The 22,133-nt window shown below is 41.6% G+C and overlaps 2 long non-coding RNA genes across 3 annotated transcripts in view; one reads left to right on the top strand and one right to left on the bottom strand.

The window, feature by feature from the left end:
- Positions 1 to 22,133, top strand: part of LOC124418141 — a 46,463-nt gene that overhangs the window by 2,171 nt on the left and 22,159 nt on the right. For both annotated transcript variants that reach the window (XR_006940023.1, XR_006940022.1), the window contains exons 3-4: positions 775 to 893; positions 9,933 to 10,113. This is a non-coding gene — a long non-coding RNA (uncharacterized LOC124418141). The remainder of the gene's footprint in view (positions 1 to 774; positions 894 to 9,932; positions 10,114 to 22,133) is intronic.
- Positions 6,397 to 11,838, bottom strand: LOC121111397. Its single transcript, XR_005861931.2, has 2 exons — positions 11,775 to 11,838; positions 6,397 to 10,316 (listed from the first exon to the last, which is right to left on the bottom strand). It is a non-coding gene; the product is annotated as an uncharacterized LOC121111397 (long non-coding RNA).

Raw genomic sequence — 22,133 nt, 5'->3', positions numbered from 1 at the left:
AGACATCCAGAAATGCTTCCCCCTGATGTTCTAATGTCCACCTCCCCCTGTGCAGACAGCTGGGGCCACATCCCAGCAGTGCTTGTCTGGTCCCATGCTCCTACATCTCTTTACCATTCTTCATTTGCTTGATTTTCAAGACCACATGCAGCGTGGGCCTCGCAACAACCATGTAGACATGCCCCTCCAGGCCAGCTGTGGCTGAGCTGAGCAGCACCACACTGATGTGAAGGTGACTGATGAGAGCAGTACAGAAATGCTGGTGGAGTATTGGGCAAATGGAGCAAGAAAAGCTGGCTCATTAGATGGGAATGTCTCTGTTCAAGAGCAAACATTATGCTAATGTTTCACTTTTTGATTTACCTCTCATTTTGCTCAGAAAAGTAACTTAAAACTTTTTGCTGAAATCATTGCTCCCAGGTGACTTCACTGCTTGCAGTTCTGTGGGTATGAACTATGGCAGCTATGTTCTTTCCAATTCTTTTCGAAAGATTTTTCCTATTCTTTTTGAAATTTTGCCTGGTTTTCAAGCTAGAGCAACACAGTGTCCCTCATTCATTTGGTTTTTCTTTTGCTACTGAGCAAATCCAAAAGTATTACCTGAACTACTCCTCCTGGGTACCCTCCCTGAATTTCCAAAGATTTTCACATGTGCATCTCATGTGAGAGACCTAACAGAAGTACTGACAATTTCTTCTGCAAGACTTTCCAAAAAGTCTTCTTTTCTCCAATTCATGGTTTCAGGCTCTCAGTGTAGCTCTCCTCTGTCTCCAGACACATCACATGGAGTCTTAAGATCTTGAAAATGTCCAGGAAAAAAGGTGCTCCTTGCATTTTGCCCTGGCATGTTTTGAAGTGTGCCTGCCCTGAGGAGGTCTTGCAGCTGTGTTTGGGTGAGTGCACCTCAACAAAGGGTCCCATGTCTCCCAGAAAGGATGGGAAAGCCTCACTGTTTATGCCACCTTCTGTACAATAACTTCACCATCTTTAAAGTAGCTGCTTCTCTATTTTTCTATTTCTGTGCAAACACAAACTGCCTCTTGGTAAACTCTGAGCTTAGAAACATCTAGCAGTTCTGTCAAGAGGAATCTACACTTGCTTCAAGGAAAATACGTGACTCATCCCTGAGTCCCTTCTGAAGCTGTCTGGAGTGAAGTCAAAACCCCTATGGCTGGGATGAAGCCAACTCCCAGCAATACTTCTGCATACATTGTAAGTCCAATATAAATGCCTACAGACGTTTCACAGACCGAACTCAGAAATGTACTCCTTGACACAGAGCCACCATCTTAAAGGTGTTGAAGTACACATTGTGTAAGCCTGAGGCAATATATAGAATTAATGAAAGGAATGCTGCATACTACGAGCTTTGTAGATCACAACATGAAACAATATTTGGATTTTTTCACATGCAGTTTTTTCACATATATGAAAACCCTGATTCAAATATACTAATGAATAACTAAATAATAACACTAATTCTGGTGAGACAATTTCATGCTAAGAGATTTTCTTTTTTTGCCGCATTGGTGATTAGAAATGTTTTGGGAGTAATGGTTTTGAAACAGGCATTACTTTCCCACTACATACTGCTTGTACTGCCTTCTTGAAAGATCCACTGTTTGATGTGAGATATTGGGGAGAAAAAAAGAAGAATATTTGAGTTTTGGGCTATGAAAAATGTATTTTTATGAAAGGAATGGAATATATCCCAAAGCTCAGAGCTCACTGAGTTCTACTGATGGATACTCACAGAGGAGTTAGTCTTCTGTCCTAAACCACTCCTGTTCCTGCAAGAAGTATGGAATAACAAGAGGGCTGTCAGCGGAGTACCAGGTAAATGTTGCCGCAGGCCCAAGGGCTTTCCCTGTCCCTAGAGCTCTTTTTTGAAACAAGCAGATGACTATCAAATAGAAGCATATTTACTTGATGCAAACAGCAGTGAGATGGTGTTTGCAAATGCCTCCTTCTGTTTCCAGATGCAGTACAAACAATTTGCTGCCTGTGATAAACTGATTTCCGCCAAATATATTTTTACCCTTTTTTGGCTGAGTAGCCTCTGGTGGTGGTTTTTGCTTATTTATTTATTTTTGGTGGGAGGAAGACTGTGAAGCTAATGCTTTGGAAGCTCTCCTTGGTGGGAGACAGCCAATGTGAAGTCAAATCCAATGATCCTAATCAGAACTTGGGTAACACAAGCTAGCTAATTTTTCTGTCTTCGTCTGTTGGTGGAAGATCACATTTTCTTTTTCTTTGGCCTGGCCCATTTGGATAGCACTGAAAACCTAGTTCAAACACTGATTTTGGTTAAGAAGCACTTCAGGAAATTACCAATGCTGCTTTGAAAGCCCTGCCTATTTTACAGAGGGGAAATACTTAAAATTCAATCACATGAAACTAACTGGATATATTTGAAATATTGATTACATATATCTTCTGGAATAGGATAATGGGATATTTCTGGATGCTATATGCATGTTTATACTTCTCTGAAATGTTTGATAAATGTGCACCCAATCTTTCTTTCTGCTAATAGACCATCATATTTCTTACTAAGAAATGAATTATTTGACCAGTGATACAAGTGGCTGAGAGAAGACCATTTATAATGCTGCATCTTCAGCTAGTGTTTCTTCAGCTAGTAATCCTTGACCTGAAAAATTGTTTCACTGAAAATGACTAGTTTTGTCAATTTTAATTGTTGCTTTGACTATGCTTTCCTTATGGCAGTCTTATCCATCCTAAAAGACTTATTTTATACTACAATATTGATAAAGCATAAATACAAAATAAATGAAGGGAAATTCTTACGAAGCAACACTTGAATAGTATTTATGGAGATGCTACTCCTGAACTTTACATTTAGAAATGCAAAAATGGCGTATCAGCAAAAATAAAGAAAATACTTTAAAAAGTGGAATTGGCTAACCCATCCTCCTCTTTGTTCATAAAACACACTGTCATTCTAGACTGTTGTCGATTTTGTCTTCTATTTCTTGTTTAGGTTATCTCACATTTGACTATTTTTATTTGCTTCCTGCATCACTTGTTTCAAGTAACGCTACTTTTCTTGTTTCTGAAAATTGCTTTGTTAAGAAATTTGACAAATCACAGGTTGTAATAACTACAGTTACTCTCTGCTGGCCTTTTGTGTCTTTATTAGCTCCAGTCTCATCATTTATACACTATGAGCAGCACTTCTTCATACAATCACTTCCAAAATTGCAGTACTAAACTTTAGACAGTGGAGATGTTCACTGCATTTACACACAGCCAAGAACACTGAGCACTGGCAAACAAACCATGAAAACTTACAGATCTGCGATTGGATGAACTTTGCAGAAAGGCTGCTGAGGGTTAGCTTGCTCCTTGGCAAGTTTTATTTTAAAAAAGAGCATTCACATGCATACTTTCAAAAGCTCAATAAAGATCAATAGACAGTATAACCCTATGTCGCTGATGTAAGTGCAGGCACACTGAGTTTGAGTCACAGCCCTTAACAGAAGTCATAGTATCCAAATTTTCTTACTAACCAGCAACTAAAAAGTGGGGATTTGGAATTTCCATCCACTTTAATAAACTGCACAGATTTGTTTGCCCTGCATCTGACATTTAGGGTCACTCTAAAGAAGGAGCATTTTGAAATGGAGGCCTGCTTTCAAAAACAAGAGAACAGACACTGCATCCACCTATCAGCAAAATCCAGGCTTTCATTTTAATATGACTTCAGTCTGAGGAAGCCTGAACCTTTTCTGTAGTAGATTTTTCTGAAAATTACATTCATATGAATTAGCAGTGGGTTGGACGGCATCTGTTGACACTGACATGGAGATTCTTTGATCCATATTACGGATCAAAGTTCTCCCTATTGTATTAACACTGTATCTTTATGTAAAGCAGAGGTGAGGAACTTCACCTAGGGCACTACTCCTATCCCTGACTCCAGGCTGTAGATCTCCCAAGAGCTACTGGGAAGGTGAACAGAGATAAAGACTGCTATGACTGGAGGAAGCAATGGATACTATTGGTCCCTCAGTAAGATATGTACTAGAAGCTCTGTTAAAAGGAAAATGGATGGAATTACTGTTTTCAGAAACTGACTGTGTAGAAAGAGCCATCATGCAAACTATGTTCACCTAGTGAATTGATAACCTCCTGCTCCTCCCTTTCTTCCCACACTGTTACCTGAGAAGGTGAGCAGGATCTCTGGTGGTGAGAAAGGTTAAGAAGAGGATTTGGTTTACTTTTTTGTAAACCAAAACATTCGAATTTGTAACTCAACAACCTATTCCTGAGCTAAAGGAACTGGGAAGGAAAAGCTGCCAATGGAGTAAGTACACACTATAGCTTAATGTTGACATTTTCAAGACTGGAAGTACTGCAATTTGCTGTGTGCTTATCAAAGATAAAACAGTCAGTCTTCTAATATATGAAAAGTTTTATGGGGATAGTTTTTCTTTCTTTCTTTCTTTTTTCTTCTCAAAAGCTTCTACTGGAATAGAAAAATCTCTTTTGTAAGTGAGAAACATCCACCATCTTTCCCCTTTAGCAAGTATCACCATCTAAGCTTGTCTGGGACCCAGGAATGCATCTCTGCTCTGTATTTTGAGGCATCTTGTTCATTCTTGGATAGAACATATGAGGATCCACTATAGGTCTGAGAAACTTCAGCTAATTAATAAGCTAAATTCCTGCTGGTGTTTGCAAAGGAGGAAAAGATAAGTTTTGTGGGGTATAAGAAATAGTTTCTAGAGACTTGACTTTTCTATCTTGAAAAAAGACTATGCCTTTTTACATTGCAAACAAAGGTTTCTTTTTACAGTTTAAGAAGTTTGCTTAATAGTGAGTTCTTCGGTATTTTTATCAATCTCACTACTAACAGAAAGGAAAAAAAGAAAAAAAGCCACAAAAATCCCACTGGAATAACAAATGAATAGCACAGGAAGCCAGGAAGCTTTGGGAAAAAGTTATCATAAAGTACATCTCTCAAGAACAGCCAGGAAGGACACTGTTATTCTGTTTTGCTATATTGCTTGCAAGGGCTGGTTTGGTGGGGAAGAGGACTTCTCAGGTGCAGTTCCAACACTCTGACGTCTGGAGGTGATGCTGGGGCCTGCTGGCAGTGGGACTGTGCAGGACGTCAGGCAGCCTCAGAGCGTCTCCAGCACCACATGTGCTCTGCTCAATATTTAGGTCCTATCAAAGGAAAAGTGCCACCCATGGCTCCCATGGGTTCATAACATGGGCTCCCCTCCCCTCCTGCGCTCATGCCCAGCCCTGAATGAGACCCTCCTATCACAGCAGGGATGGTGTGATGAGCTTCTAATTAATGGGAGGAGAAAGCACTTGTTGAGGAAGTGGCCGATTAATCCCTAATAGAGCAAAAGAGAAGGTATGAATCCTCTGTAAGCTGAGCACAGCTTTAGGGAACTACACTGATCTCAAGGTTTGCTTGTGAGACAACAGCTATTGATGCTAATTTGCCAGCTAATTTAAGGAAAAGCTTGGAAAATGATGATAAGCTTTTGAGTTAAAAGTTCAGGTGCAAGAAATAGAGAAGTGCAAATACCTTCAGTTTTCTGTATTGCTTAACTGTCTGCAGTTTCTCTCTCTGAGCTGTATTTCACACATTCATACCATCTCCTTGGGATACTCATGCCTTCCTCAAGAGAGGCTGCAAGCCCAGTTACATATCTGGACCTCAGCCGTGGGCAGCAGCAGGCATGGTGCAGTGGCTGAGGATTGGGGTTAAAGCAGCCCCAGCAGCTGCTGCTGGCCTGCAGGAGCAGCAGGTGGATCTGCAAGGCAGCACAACACCAACCTCCTGTGCAGACTAATAGACATCTGCCCACAGGGGCGAGTCTTATTTCCTTGGAAATAACAGATTGCCAACATTTTTCATTTCTGTAGGTTCTTTTTCTCTGGTGCCCTTATTGATCTGTTCTGCTTGGCTTGCTTTCAGAAATAACATTTTTATGCATGCAGCTCATCACCCTAGGGTCCTTGCTTGTGCCCATAGGGCAGGGTGGGCCAAGGTGGCATTTTGGCATGTGACATCAGCACTTGGAGACACAGGTGCATCTCAGACTGCTGCTATTGAGAACAATCCCTAGAGAATGTACAGACAATGCTTACGAGAGGATAGTTGTGCTAAGAATAATGAATATCAGCTACTCTATAGGGACTAACTTAACTGGATACTTAGGTGCCTGATAATTAAGGAAAATGAAGATCATTATGTAACTGCTGATGCTACCCTTCTCTCCAGTGTGGCTTCACACAGGAAGGGGGCAGGGGATCCTATAAGCCACCTGCAAGGCCTTCACATGTCACAAATCAAGTTTCTGTCCACCACCCCCTCAGGTAGAAGCTCTTTCAAATGACAGTGAAACATTAGAAGGAGGGAAATATTTTTTTATTATTTTTTTTTCCCTTTCCTTGCTGGTTTCTGAAAAGCATGGTTTATAAGCTGTCAATCATTTCCAATGATCTCAGTCCAGTGTTTATTCAAAAATCACGTTTGGTGTAGCTGGAAGTGTTGTTACTACCTGATGAGCAAGTCTGAATGCTGAAAATGAAAAATGATTGACACTATTTAAGGTAAAGAGGGAGACTCTTCATCCAGCAGAAGCTGCCACTGCAACAGATGCTGTTATAGCTTCTGACACTGATCGTGATGAGTGGTGTGTAATGTCAGTAAAAGATGAGAGGCTACAACAACAAAGTGAAAAGGAAGCCTCTGAACACGAATCCCATGGCACCCTGGTAGCAGTTAATAGCCATGACTTTCCTAGCTAGAAATATGACTAAAAAGGTCAGGCATATATTGGTTAACTTATCATCTATTCGGTAAATAAACACAAGAACTTAATTAGCAATCTATTACTTGGCTCTGGGTTAATTTTTTTATTTTTGGTTCCTATTTCCCATGGCTGCTGGCAAATATGTTGTATGCTGCTCTTTTTTTTCCCATTTCAGGTTTTTCTTTTGGTTAAATATAGTAGATATTTACAGAGAATAATTCATAGCAGAGCTACGCGTGGTCCTGAATAGTTTGCGGTCCTCAGGGGTAATACTGCATCTTGGGCATCTTTCTAGCAATACCAAGAAGAAAGTTTCCTTGTGCAGTTATCAACTTCCTCCCTGAACAGTAACATAATCTAGGTGTAATACCTCCTCCCCCACTTTGTTACAGAAAATCCCTTGCTAGGTGTGCTGCAGCAATGTGAGTCTGATGTGGGCAAGGCTGATGGGAAGCAGCTTAGGAGACATGTACAGTTGGACCATGGCTCCTGGGCTCTCAGCAAGCCCCTGAGCATGGGACAGCCATGGCACCTGCCTTGATTTACCATGGATGAGAGTCCTCCTGTGGAGCAGCCTTTCATTAGCCCACAAAATGTTGATACAGTTCACTTTTCTTAAGTTGTATTTTTCTCATGCTTCCTGGAAGACTGCTTATCTTTAAGCCACAATCTAACTCCCGTCCTCCCAGTTCTAGTCTTGAAAGTGAAATTAAGGTCCCTATTAAATTGTTCTGTAAGTGGTATTAACATTTACACTGCAATGCGTGAAACAAAGTCTCTAGTATACATTAGAAATAAAATGTGATATGGTTATATTCGTATACTTTCTTGACGTGTGTATACATGACCAGAGTCGAGTGGAAAGCAGACCCAGGAGCAAAATGCTAAGCACAATGCATTGCTGTGCCCCGACTTACAGCACAGCAGCAGTCACATACCTATCTCCAAGACATATCCACAGGATGTGCTGCTCTGCTCGCTGCCTTCTGGGATTTGGGTACAAAATCAGGGATGTGCTTCAACTCCTTCAATTGCTGAATTTACCACTGGGCAACGGGGTCACCACATTTCTGTTTTCCTTAAATGCAAGAACTCTCCACGTTGTTCGTTTGGGGACAGTGAGTTCAACAATGCAATATTTCTTTATTAAAGTGCTTTCTCTCACATGGAGAATTTTATATGCATTTTTCAAGCAGCTACCACAAATCTAGTTTAAGGGTACACATTTTCATGTGCTCAGAATGTTTTTAAAAAAGGGAGAGCAGTTGTCTTCATTTTCTCCTTCCATTCTTGGTGTCCTTTGGGTCTCTGTGGGATATGTGTCTGTAACTATGCTCAGGGCTTGTTGAGGATGCGGATCTGATGTGAAGAGATGGATTACTGCTTCTGTCACTATGCTGCCCATGAAAGTTGATAGGAAGCTATGCTATTTGATTATGCTAAAGCATGACTAAAAAAGAAGTTAAACATATAATCAACAAGACAAATTTCCTCTTCCAATACTGTGGATGGTTTGCCATAGGGGGAATATTTCAGAGATGTTGTGACTACACAGATGTCTGCAGATGAGCCAGGATGCCTAATTCATTTCCTTCCCCCATGACCTTTCTGTGTGCTTGCCTTATATGGTGAGCTCAGCACTCCACATCCCTGGGACCACACTGTGATTTGTAAGGCATCTTCTCCCGGGTCACAGGAATCGGTGCATGTAGGCTCTTGCAGCGCTAGTGTGTACATTAGCCAGCCTTGTGCTCTGCATGCCATTAACTTGGCATTCCAAAGCTACCTGCTGTGTGGTGCCTGAAGGTTACAGTTATTTTAGTCCATAAATTCCAGATTCCTGTTGTATTTCTGCACTGAAGATGATGCTGTATACCATCTTTTCTACTGCAGGGGATGGTAGTAGTATCTTTTTGTCATTTGAGAAACACTGACAAACCTCTTGCAGAAACCATGATAGAACTTGATTTTCTGTGAGATGTGACCACTTCCAAACACTGTGCATCTCTGCAGTTCGTGTTACTTTCTGCACACCAAAACAAGGTTTTCTTTCTTACCCCATCCTTCCCCTTAGGAATTGTCCTCAGCTCAAAGATTCTTCTGCAAGGCCATGATTCTTCAAAGGGGACCCTTCCTTTGTACAGCAGCTTTGATACAAACGAACCTGGGAGGTCTAACTGCCAGATAAAAGTAGAGTGCATTAACCCACACAATCGCTCTAATGAAGTCAGGGGTGAAGCTGTGAAGTCTGGGTCACAACTAATGGATGAGCCATTAACACCTCTCAGGCATAACGGCACTTAAAAAATATCAAACAACAAATACATTTAGTGGCTTTCAGGTGTAGAACCAGTCACAGTGTTTTGAGAGCAAACAGTCACAAAAAGCTTGCAATTTCACCGTGTCTCCCCTACACTGCTTTCTACATTTATGCATTAAGGTCAACTCAATTCTGGAAGATTTTTGCCATCATAACCTATCAGATGACAGGTAACTTGTTAAGCACATAATATATATATATATATATATATTTTATTTTGAGAGCTTGTGTTAATCCAGAAATATTATTTCAGAACTCCAGCTCTGATCAGCATTTCCATACTGGCACGTATTTTTACTGACATATTCACTGAGTTTGTAGCAAGAGGTTTGAGACACTTACTCTACTAGGAAATCCTTTCCAATAGGGATAAGGTAATTTCTTCCTCTGATGCCGAAGGACTGGATTAAGAGCTGTTGCTTTGCACCGTGAATCTGAGCACCATGGTGGAGAGTCTGGGGAGATTGTCCCAGCAGAGAGTAAGATTTGTAGATGCTTTGCTGCAAAAGTTTGTGCTCCCCTTCAGCTGCTGAAAAGCTTGTGGGCGATGCAGGAGCTTGCTTAAGTAACTAAGATGTTCCTGAACTCTGCAGGCCCTTTCAGAGTATATCATTCTCTTACTGGCAGGGGGTTTGCCCTCTTGGATTGGGCTGCACAATTTTGTGGAGAAGAAGACCAGCAAAAAGGCTCTCCAAAATTTCTTGAAGTTATTTATTCTCACAGCATCCCGTACAGAATGCCTGGTTGTGCTGCACACCTTGCCCTGACACTCTGTGCTTTGATAACTGTGTCCTGTGCATTTTCTCCAGAAAACAGACAAGCAACAGTATCAACGGATGCTTCCTGTGCTTACCTATGAGGATGTTAGAGGGAACTGTGTCAAGAGCCTTGCTGAAGTCAAGGTAGACAGCACTCACTGCTCTCTCATCTACACAGCAAGTCATTTCATTGTGGAAGGCTATTAGACTGGGTATGGAAGATTTCCCCTTGGTGAGCCCCATGATGCTGCATGTGCTTCTTGATGCTGCCACTCTTCTTCTCACCTTCACAGTCCTTCTGTCCTGGGCACCTTGGGGACGTGTTTCCATCGTGCATGGGGAGTGCTGCCTGTCCACAGCCAATGGTGCATCTGCATCCATGGTCTTGCTGCAGCTCCAAGAGTTCACTCCACTCCAAGAGGGCACATCCCAGCCCTGTGAGCCCAAGAAATGTTTGCAGGTCAGGAAAGCATCTGAGGAAGTTGCATGTTTTCATTCCTTCTAGCAAACCTGCTTGTCTAAAACTGAAGTACTGAATTACTATTTAAGCCTTCTTTGTGTCATTGTTTTTACACTGAGCAAACACTGCACGCTGAAATCACAAAGTGGGACAACAGCACAGCAGCTGTAATTCATATAAAAGCACTGCATGGTGAAAAGCTGCATTTTGCATCTAATTCTCCACTACTGTCTTGGATTTCTACTACTACCTGTGTTCAGAAGGAGCTACTGCTGCAAAACTGCTAAATGTTTAGGCTTCCTGATGAATCCTTAGGGTATAATTTAAGGAAACAGGGTCATGTGTTGGACACTGTGTCTTGCACGATGGTGTCATTATCTCTTATGTATTAGCTGACTACTAAAGCTGACATCTAATTAGCACCAAGAAACTGATTAACTCTCAATAGGGTCAAGAGAAAGAAGAAAAATAGATCTCAGGCAAGCAATTAGGTCATTTATTTAATAAATTAAAATACTTGTGATTATAAGCCCACTCTAGCATTTTTTTTTTCTGTATTGCACAGCTGATGGCAAAAACAATGATAAAATTCAAAGAGTAAACAGAACACTGTGTTAGCAGCAGCAAAATCAAAACATGCAGACAAAAAAAAAACCACATTTGAGCTTTCTCTAATGGACAATTTATCATCCAAAACAGATGCATTCATTAGGAGAAAAATTGCATTCAAATACCAGTAAAATAAATGGAGTCTGTTCAGATTTCTTATTCTTGCAGTTGGACTGTTCCATGCTATGGAAACTAAGCAGAAGATGATTCAATGCATGCTCGTGACATGGCAGACATTTAAATTTATTATGTACCTTTTGCAAAATAATCTGACCTGCCATTGTTGAGCATTCTGATAGATGTTGAGCAGATAATAGTATCTTTTTATATGCCAACCCTGGCAATTAATTTCTGCACTTTTTAAAAATAAGGCAAAATATTTTTTTCCCTGTGACAATGAAATGAAAAATACGTCTATGTATGCTAATGGGTGGTGCATTCTTCCCAAAGAGCCCGGTGCTTTCTCCCCTCTCTGCAGTGCCCCACAAGGGCTTGTCGCTTCATGCATTAGCACTCCTCAGCTTTCTAACAGGCAAGCCGCCCATACTCCCTTCTTGCATGCTCAGTTTAAAGCATTTCTTAATTGGGTTCATTTAAATGCTAATTTTATTGAATTCAGACTCCTCTAAATCACTGAGGTGAGTTCTTGCCAGGCTCCTTCAGTAATAATAATATTTCAAAAGCTTTGAAGTTTGGAGTAGGTTTGGACAGGGACTGGAAGGGCTGCCTGCACACCCAACATTGCTGTGGCCCATGAGGATTCTCCAGTTGTGCCTTCCCCTGGCCTCCTGCACAAGCCCTGCTCCTCCCTACTGCAGGCTTACCTGCTTCACCCACTGCTTTGAAAACCTCTTGCTGGCACTAAAGGCCTTCTCTGCTGTTCTGTGTGGAGGCTTCAGACTATGCTGGAGACTTGCATGCTGCAGTTTCCATTTCTACTTACTTAAAAGGTAAAGCCCGTGCATGCTGCAGGGAGCAGCTGTTGGCTCCCTGTGTTTTCCTTAGCTGCATCAAGTGTATGTTCAACTCTTGCTTGAAACAAGAGATACAAATGCACAGTAAGAGCTGAAAGGGACACCCAGCCCTTTGCTAAGGCTCTGGGCTGCTTTGGAGCTGGCAGTGACAGGTGAGGGGGCAGCATGCTATGAGCATCGTGGGGTGGTGGCTGGAGGAACCTGGCAGGGTCCTCCCCGGCTCCTGCCCCATAAGCAGCCACCCATGAATGTGCTCATCTCAGTGCTGCTGTCCCTATGTTGTAGGTGGTCCTGGCTGAGGGACCCACTGCAAAACACAGCAACCAATGCAACAGTGGCTCCTTAAAAACAGGAAAATAACCTCAGAACCTTTTTATTTTTTTTTCCTCCTGTTAATATTATCCTCTTGTTATTAAAACAAATTTATCAAGGACAGAGTAGTGTGTGCAGCATCAGTGAAAAATTCATCTGGTATGTAGTGTTAAACACTTGATTTTTTTATTATTATTATTATTTTTGAGACTGTCTTGAAAAAGTTGTCATAAACACCAACAAATGCAAAGCAGTTTTCAAGATGACTTTTTGTTATAGGCATATTCCTGAACTATTCATCTGTGTTAAATGCATTTTGCCTTGAATCATATGTCATGTTGCCAGAAAAGAGTTGTTTCCATGCCAACTCATTTGCAACATGGGGGAAAAAAAATCAAAGCTACTAACATCTGCAAGATGTCAGTACTGATATAAGCCACTTGCAATGAAAAACACAGAGCTGCGGGAAGGTTTGCCAAATAGGCACTATATATAGGGTAGAATGTCATAAACTAATCACCGAACAGTGCATTTCCATTCCTTTTTTGGCTGTATTCTTGATCTAATCTCTTTGCCAAAAAAGGCATGCAGCAAAAGGAGCATCAGTGGCTTCCACGTGCATTCTCCTGTAAAACAGGAATTACTTGGATCTCTTTTTTCTCGAGCCTCCACAAAAGCCACTTAATTTAAAACACATAAGAACTAGCACAAGAAACTGCTGCTTCACTTTCCATACTATTTCCTTTCAATTCTCCCAACTGCGGGGTCTCCTTTCATAAAGATCCTATTCATCAGCAAGATTAATGAGACCTGGTGTCTGAAACTGTGGATTCCATTTTGCAGCCACTATTTCGTCTGCACGCTTCCCCACCCCCTCACCTCTCTCTCTCTCTCTCTTTTTTTTTTTTATATAAAATAAGATTGTTCATTTATTACCTAAGTATTATGAAATGCCAGAGGCTGAGGCTCTGAAGCCCGAACAGTTCAAATATCAACTTATATTTAATTTTGAGATGATCCGGGCATTGCTGTATTGCGTGAGCCATCAGAGGCAGCGGTACTTCTTTTTTCTTCCTTGGAGGTATGAGAACTGTTTTAATTTCCTAAACTATTCCACAATACTGATGCAAATCTGTTATTTCTATCTGGAGCCTAGCCAATGTTTAGCCATGCACCTGTTGCATGTCATCTGTTGTCCCCTTATCTCTCGCTGCACTGTGTCATGGTACTCCTGCAGTGATGGATGGGACCGAGGCGGCCTTCCCTAGGCAATGCCTGGCTGTCCAGGGTATTCTCCGGAAGAGGCTGGAGCATCCCCTGCTCATGAGCATCCCTTTTGGCTCTGGGCTCATGAGCTGGAGCCCTGCTTTCCTGCTCTGGAGTGGGGCTGGAGCATTGTCTCCAAAGGGCCGCCTGTGCAGCACGACCCATTGCACAGTACTGGGGCTCGTGCCTCCAAGTTATTTGTAATTGCTGAATTTCACAAAGGAATATTCATGCTTTCTGAGTATTGCTTACCCCATGAAAGCAATTACCAGAGTTGTCACGGAGATGTTACGCAGCAGTGAACGGAGAGGAGTTAATTTCATGGGAGCCGTCTTTGCATAAGGGAGATTTGAAACGTCAAATTGAAACATTCATGGCAAACCTTTTGTAAAGGAAAGGTCCTGTCTTTACTTACTGGTAAGGTGGGGGTGGGGAACAACTATCTGCTGTATTTCAGATATCTCCATAATTTCGCGTCTGCTATTGTTAGAATGATAAAATTCTCACACAGATCATCTTTGTACTTCATAAAGATCTCAATCCAAACTCATCTACTTTGCTTTATTAAAACTCCTCTGCCAAGGCTCTTTAATAGAAAGTTATCACAGGCAAGCAGAGTTGAGAGCAATGTAGGAACTGATTCCTACAGCACCTTATTTATGTCCCCGAGTTTTGCACATTAAAGCACAAGTAAGGCCACTTAAGGATTTTCAAAATTACCTGGATCTGTTTTGAATGACAGTGAGATGCTGTGAGCTTTGCTGCTGCTGAGCAGAAGTTACAGTTCTAACATCAAGGCCATGCAGCGCTCACCTGGTAATATTTTCCTGCGCAACTGAAGTATGTGCATTGATATGTATGAACACACATACATAACATTCACATACATTAATCTATACGTTAATAGACACATACATTAATCTATACGTTAATAGGCTGGGTAAACAATATGAAATTGGCTTCTGCCTGAGATATACTGTAGTTAAATCTGGGACAAATGTAATTGAGAGAGATTAGAGGCCGTTTCCTTTCTGCTCCTTGCAAACCATGTGCTTTGTGCAGCCGGCAGCAGCACCCTGTGATGGAGCGAGTCCTTTTCCGTCTGTGTGTACCACCTCAGCAGAGCTGGAAAGCATCTTCAGGAGAGGAAAATACGACTGTATAATGATTCTTAAGAGTTCATTGGAACTCAGTCAGGTGCAACACCTAGAAATGCTATAAATTGGATTTTTTTTAAATCAGATTTCATGTTGGCAGTGTCCTGCACTGTTACGCTTAGAATTCTAACTTGGATGTCTGTAGCAGTTTGCCTATCTCAGCTTTCCAATAAGCGCAACATCCCTCTCACTCTGAGTGAATGCAACACAAGCAGTGAGGTTTGAACACGGTGAGCCTCGAAGAAGATCGAGCATGTGTTAACCAGGGGTTTGGCTCCAAGCTGCAGTGTGATGGGACACCAGCTGCAGAAGGGCTGTGCTGTGGCGGGGCTGTGGAGTGCTGCTGAGGTGCTGGGCTCACGTGGTACTTTAGGCCTGGACCAGTGCCTGAAAGCTAGCCTGATAAGGGAGTGGGGTATCACAGCACAGATTGCCAAACAGTCCCAGCTGGTGTCCAGGAGCTCTTGAGAAGTAGCTCTGCATGATCCTTGTTCGGTAGAGGTAGGCAATGGCAATCAAAGCAAGCCTGGCAAGCATGGCCTGGCTGCACACCCAGCTGAAAGTTCAACCACCTTGTGTTCACCACAGCTGTTTTTCATCTGAATGTGAAATGTGAGCTTCTGGCTTAGCTGCTGTGCCAGCGTTGTAGCTAATGTGGAGCACCATGCTCGAGGGTAGCACATTCAGTCTTTTTTCCCTTTTGAGAACTGTCATCCTGTACATACCTGCTATGTAGGACATGGCCTCTGCTCAGCAGCAATTGCACTCTGCTGGTTTTGTTGTGTTGGGAACACAGGGTTAGTTGTAAATTAACATTTGTCTGCTACCTATGTCACCTTGATGAAACCAAGGACTACCATTAGCCCCTCTTGTTGGAAATACAAAGACTGTATGGCTCTGACCTGGAAACGTTGCTTTCCTCACAGCTGCACACAGCGGGATTGATCCACATGGCCTCTCTATACTTCAAAGAAATAAATTAAAATTTCAGGAGCATTTGTTTTTATTAAGAATTATTTGTTTCTAAAGCTCAGCTGCTGTTCAAAAGACATGAGTCTTCAATAAGTTATTTTACTGTAATTCTGATAGTGGTGGTGTGGGCCGAACCTGCAGGTGGGGACATGTGGTGCCCACAGGGTGTGAGGATATGTCATGCACACCGCCATCCAGTCATCGTCTTCAGTGCATCCCTCAAGACTCTCCCTTCTTTGCACATCGCAGTGATTAGATTCAAGATGGTTTCTGTGATCTTTCATGTCTTCTCTTTATAATAAGAAACTTTCATTATGCTTTCACCTGATAATTTAATATTTTTGATCTGTTTTGGAGCTTGCTTTTGAACTTGGAGCTTTTGAGCACGTTTTTCTGACTTGGTTGAGCTTTCAGATACACGCTTCAAGAAAATCCTTTTCAGAGGGTTTCAAACCGACTATTCAAATAAGACCTTTCAAAACTAATGATTCATATTTTGATTGAAATTAGCTCTTACATCAGAGCGACTATTTCCATGAAACTGAGCACAGAATGAGCACCCTATAACTGTTCTCTTCAGTCTTCCAGCAAGGGTCACACAATATGGTCAGTGTGAGCTCATACTTCTCTGCGTGGTTTTTCTAGTGCTTCAAGTGAAGGAGTTACTCTTTTTCATTCAGAGAAAGCATGCATGGTCCTCAAGTCTCCATGTTGAGCATTAAGTCTCTTGGATAAATATACCAGCTGCTACTACTGGTACTAAATCTGAGATTTTTACTATTTAAGTGCTTTAGATGTCAGGTGCTATCTCAGGAAATCATTACCTTTAATGTCAATATTTTTGGCTAGAATTCTTTCTGAATAGTTCTTTAAAATAAACAACAACAAAACAAAACAAAACATTCCAGCCTCCAGGAATAATATGGAAGTCCTAGCCCTTGCTGCCTTATTCCTACTAAATCTCACTTCTTTAAGTTTGATTTGATCTTGATGAGCTTCAGTGGAAAAAGAGTGCTTCTTCAGACTGCAGGGGGTTGCATAAGGCTGTTACTTAAGTGACATAAAGATCTCTCTTTATGCCCTACTCTGTTCCTGGGGAGGAAAAAAACCACAAAAGCAGAACAGTAAATCAGGTTGTCATTAGTGATACAGTCTTTCAAAGTAATTGCAGTGAGATTTCCATACTAGTCCTTTTTTCAATTAAAACTTAGTTTAAAAATACAGTAATTGGTTGTATGCTCATCTTCCAGATCTTCCTTACTATCTGGATGGTTTTTAAAGACCTCACATACTATGTTATCTTCATCTTAATTAATTGATTTTACTTTCCATCATCTTGTGTTGTAGGAACCTTGTATCTATGTTTTGGAACAGGTTTTTCCAAGTGGTCAGTCACAACTCAGCTAAATGAGGTTTGTAGGGAGATACTTAAATATTTTAAGAACAAACAGACAAAAAGCCACAAAGAAATCTCTGAAGCATTTCTTGTCTGATGAAAGATTTATATAGCCAAACTGCTTTTATCCATGATCTCTATTCGCATGTCTAGCATAAGATGCTACTTTGACATAAAGGCCTCATTTCGCTTGTGCTTTTTAGGTTGTTATGGTTATAATGATTCTCAATGCTATATTTAGGCACTTTGTTTATTTTAGTTCTAACAGTGCCCACAACATGTAATAAAACTTTGCAAGCACTTGAACACACAATTGTGAGACATTTGTAATCATCTGTTCCCAGGAATCAGCATCTGACACTTGTTTAAATGCCTTCCTGCCCACATAGGGAAATATTTAAGCTTCAGAACTACACAGGCTCTAAGGGTATTTGCATTCCCTCCACCTTTAGTAGATGACAAGTATCTCTTGTGTGTCCCTCAGGTAGGTTTGCTTTGTAAGAAAAGCCGTGCATCAGATGGTTTGATCAAGCACTGTTGGTTTAGCATGCAGTCAGCTTCAGATTCTACTTGGAGAAACAATGGTTCAGCCATAATTTCTGCAAAGGCTGCCTTTCTGAGATGTTTCTGAAATTACTAGACCTCCAAATACTCTGAGTCAAAAAAGTATTTAGCTGTGCCTTCATGAAATCAGGCTTTCACTTCCTGGCGAAACTCCTCATTGCATCGCAAATAGCACTACTCTGTAGAGATGCTAAAAGCACTGTTTTTACTTCACTCGTGTAAAACCAGCACCATTCCACCAGGCTATCTATCTGCTGCATATAGGGGAGCCCTACATCAGCAATAAATGTTACTCCACTTTCCGCTGGTAATTACAAACGTATCTGCTTTGATTTCTCCAGAATTCTGTGTAAATGCTTTGTTATTCATTGTTTCAGCACGATTAAAGTTCCCTACCCTGTTAGCAATTTAAACTGTCAGGTTGCAGCACAAGTATTATGGAGGAGAATCAGTGGAGGAGGGCTAGAATTAATTCTGTGCTGAAAGAGCTGTTCTAAACAGAAATACTGCTGATGCACTTTCCCTTTTCACCTTACTGAAGAAGATTATTTATGCATCACCTTGGTTTTACTGTAGTCTGTGCAAATATCATTCTTGCAACAACCTCAGGCTATGTATGCCATATTTTAATACTACAAATATGCAGTTGTTGTGAGCACGCTTTATTGATGTTAAATGCTTTGATCAAAAGTGCACTAGACATTGTGTCTGAGCAGCAAAGGAACACACAGAACATTAATTGCTATTGCCAGTGTAGAAGAAAACCAAACAAAGCCAATGTTACGTTGCACAGTCAGCTCTGGATATAGCATTCCTATTAAGAGAAAGGCTATTAAATTTAAAAAGACCTAATACATATACTTCTTTTTAAAGTTTAATCTGGTCCTTGAGAACCTTATGAGGCCATTAACACCAAGAAGAAATCTACTGTCAAGAAACGGCAGTAAGGGACTAAATTGAAAGCAGAATGGGAGAGTCTCACAGCTACACTGCGCCAATTATATCGCCATGTTGTTTCTTCACTGTAAGACTGATAGGGATCTACAAATGCGTAGATCCCAAGGGGCTCAAGCATGTCTGGTGAAAATTGGAAATCAATAGGAGTCTATAATCGCAAGCAAACGGCATCATTTTCATTGGGGTAAATGATGGCACGTATCCACAAAAATGCCATGGATGTTGGTCCATCAGGAGTATTTCTTGGAGCTTTTTGCTAAACATGAGAAGCACAAGGGTGTTGTTTTCTGGCATATTAAGAACATTACTTGACTCTTAATTAGCAAAGCAATAGGAAAATATTCACTGACCTTTCAATTCAGATGGACATTTTGTAGCTTAAGAGGAGAGGATTCATTTTCTGGATGTGGATTTTCAATATACTGGCAGTCCTGCTGTGGAGGCAAACATTGTTTAGTTTCCAGTTCTGTCAGTAGACTGCAAATTCATCTCAGGTATGGCTTGAAACAAGCTTCATCTCCAAAGCTGAAGTAATTTAGTGTCCAGGGTTATTTTGTCCTGGCTTTTGCTTAAGTACAGGCTACCAATTCAATGTGACAATGAGAATTACTATCCACTAGGGGCCAAACTATGCCCACCAAATGCTCGATTTCCTTTCTGAAGTACTTTTATTCTCCTAGTAGTTGAAATTGCAAGGTTTTCTGGCTTTTTTTTTCCTTCTTTTTTTTAAGCTCACTACTTGATATATTCAATTCCAGACTGTCCTTGAGCTTTCTAAATGTAAGACTAAGGTATAGTTCACTCATTCTAGAGAAATACGTAACAATTATGAATATTATGACCATATTTGTCTATAGAGCAGGCAGGCAAGGTATAAAAGTCAGGTTATTGTTGATGAACTTAAAAGAGATATCAGTTTTCAGAGTTGAGGGAAATTATGCCTATTGAAGGCTCAAAACCACTTTTTTTTTCCAATGTATGTAATAGCTGAAATGATCCTGCTCTCTGTGTTGAAGAAGGGATTGTGGAAGTTCTCAACAGGAGATGATTTGGTAAAGGTCTGACTCAAAGCTCCATGAAGTCAGTGGGCAGCCCCTCAGACTAGACCTGCTCCTAGAACATGTGCCCCCTGAACAACTTATGCTGCCTTCAGTATTTGAGAAAGCTGAAAAATGGTGGAGAGAATTTGTCCTGCTGAGATGCACTGGACGGCACCTTTAAATGCCTGTTTAAATGTAGATGTTCTTCGTGGTCATTTGCAAATAAAATCTGATGCTGTAGGCTATTAGCAGGAATTTGGTATGACTGCCATCCCGTATCTTTTCACAGACTCCAAAAACAAGAATTCTGAGGTCATTCTTGAGCTTTTCTTTCTCCCACAAGGTACTAACAAATGAGCTATTGGATTAGTTACAGCTTTCATTAAAATGTAATTAAAAGATGTCATACTTTTATAGTCGGACTCAGCTGTAGCCAAACATATGGGCACAGTAAAACATTTCACAGAGCTGAAAGATTTTGTCGTCCTGCTGAGAAAATGATAGCCTTACAGCTTCTCACTTAATTATTCTAAAATTAATAATAACAATTGTTAAGGTTCCCCTCATTCTAACAGAGAAGCTTTTAATATTGCTAGCTGAAATACTCTGTGGTGCAGGTAGTTAGGCTGCTATGCATATAGAGATGCCAAGCAACTCAGAGTCCTCCTGTGTGCTCGGTATTTTCAGGTGCCTTACTGCTTAGAGCACACATGTGAAACATTACATGTGTTCCAGGGAAGGGGCTTGAATCTCTGCCACCCCCAGTCTGGACAGGGTGACCTCATCACCAGCTCTGGTGTGCTGTTTTGATTTCTCACTTCTGGAGCTGCTCTGTTGGATGATTCTTGCTCTGTCCATTGACTTGGACTCCAGAGCAGGGAGTGGCCATGAGGCTGTAGGCATGTGCAGTTCAATGCCAGCTTCAGGATGTTTTGTGCCTTGGCTGTGAATGCGTGAATACGGGGGCTTTGATGGCAAGGAGGTGTTTCTGTGCTGGATGCCTTGCCCTGGGCTGCTCATTAGCAGCAGTTCAGCTCAGCCGGCTCTGCCCTGCAGCAACAATGCAGTGCCTATTGGCTGGGTGGCTCGGTAGTTGTTCTGGGGACATTGGCAGGCACCCAGCAGTGGGACCCACACATGCATAAAGCAGTGGATTAGTGTTGCTGCTGATCCAGCCTGCTCCTCTCTGTAGAGCTGGCTTTAGGCATAAACAAATGGTAGAAGAGTGCTTGGGGAAACCCAGCGTTTGCAAGATGTGGGACTCAAACCTGATTAGAAATCATCTCCTCCTCTTCTCCTCCTCCTCACACTTGGACAGCTGAGGAGGAGAGCCAAGGAGCTGCTGTCCTCCTCAGCCAGGTGCTGTGGACCATTGCCCAGGGACAGCACTGCTTCTTGCCCTGCCTCTGAGCAAACAGCACCCAGCTCCATGTCCTGCACAGGGCAAGAATGAGCCCTTTCTTTTCCAGAAGATAATAATGTTTCATCTCCTCTGAAAATTCTAACTATACGCAGTGTTCTCTGTATGCCTGCGATCCAGTAAAGGTATTTCTGAATTACAAGTGCAGGGGGAGTTTGTTCTCTGAAAGCAATCAGTTGCCAAGGTTTGTGAGAAATGCTCATTTCTTCTAAAAGCTTCACAAAGTGTAACATAGATGCAAAAATTTAGCTTAAACATGGATTGAATATTGCTATTTACTTTTTCCACTTACTTGTAAAATTTGTTTAGGAATGAGAAATCAAATCATGAACCCATAGCAGGTGTGGGGAAAAAATAGGGTGTAAAAAAAATAGCCTTAGTGCAATCTATTTACATGGATTACCTGAACATTTATAAGTAACTAATCTGTTCAGATGAACCAGAGTTAGCCTGCGTATGTGAAAAGTGCAGAAGCTGCAGAATATAATTTGAGATAGAATTAACGACTCTGCACTAGCATCAAATATTGCTGGTTCCAGGAAAAAAAGACTTTGTGTCACCTTGTGTATAGTGCTAGGATATTGAAAGCACTTGTTCAGCATTGACACTGCATGCAGTATGCAGGCAGCATGAAAATCTCTACTCTCATCGGTGTTAATATGAACTAATTGGTGTCACTGGCTGGGTCACAAAGAGGTGGCACTGAGGCACAGGGCTCTTCTTGGTGCAGCAACTTGTGCAGCGTGGCTGTCCTCATGCCCATGCCCTTGCTGTACAGTAGCAATGTCCCTGCTGCCATGTGCCTGACTCAGCCGCAAGCAGCCTACTGTTCCAAACACCATGTGGTCACATGGTGTGGGAATGGCACTGCTGCAGTGCTGGGATGAGATCAAGGTCTTGGTGAAAGAGTGAGAACAGTAGCATTGGTGGGATTTGAAGTAGGGGAAAGAAGAAGTATGTTCCTGTGCTCTTTTGACTGGTAAACAGAATGTTTCCACTTCACAAGAGCTACTTTCCTGTAGAAAGCTATCAAAGTATGACCTCAAACAAACTATCTCATTCAAAGGACTGTACCAAATCCATTTCACCAGCAGCATGCCATCTCAGGAGGCCTGGCTGTGAGCA

The sequence above is a fragment of the Gallus gallus genome, chromosome 8 (assembly GCF_016699485.2).
Source record: "Gallus gallus isolate bGalGal1 chromosome 8, bGalGal1.mat.broiler.GRCg7b, whole genome shotgun sequence".
NCBI classification, from domain to species: domain Eukaryota; kingdom Metazoa; phylum Chordata; class Aves; order Galliformes; family Phasianidae; genus Gallus; species Gallus gallus.
Note: the sequence above shows the minus strand (reverse complement) of the source record. Positions and strands in the feature narration are given on the sequence as shown.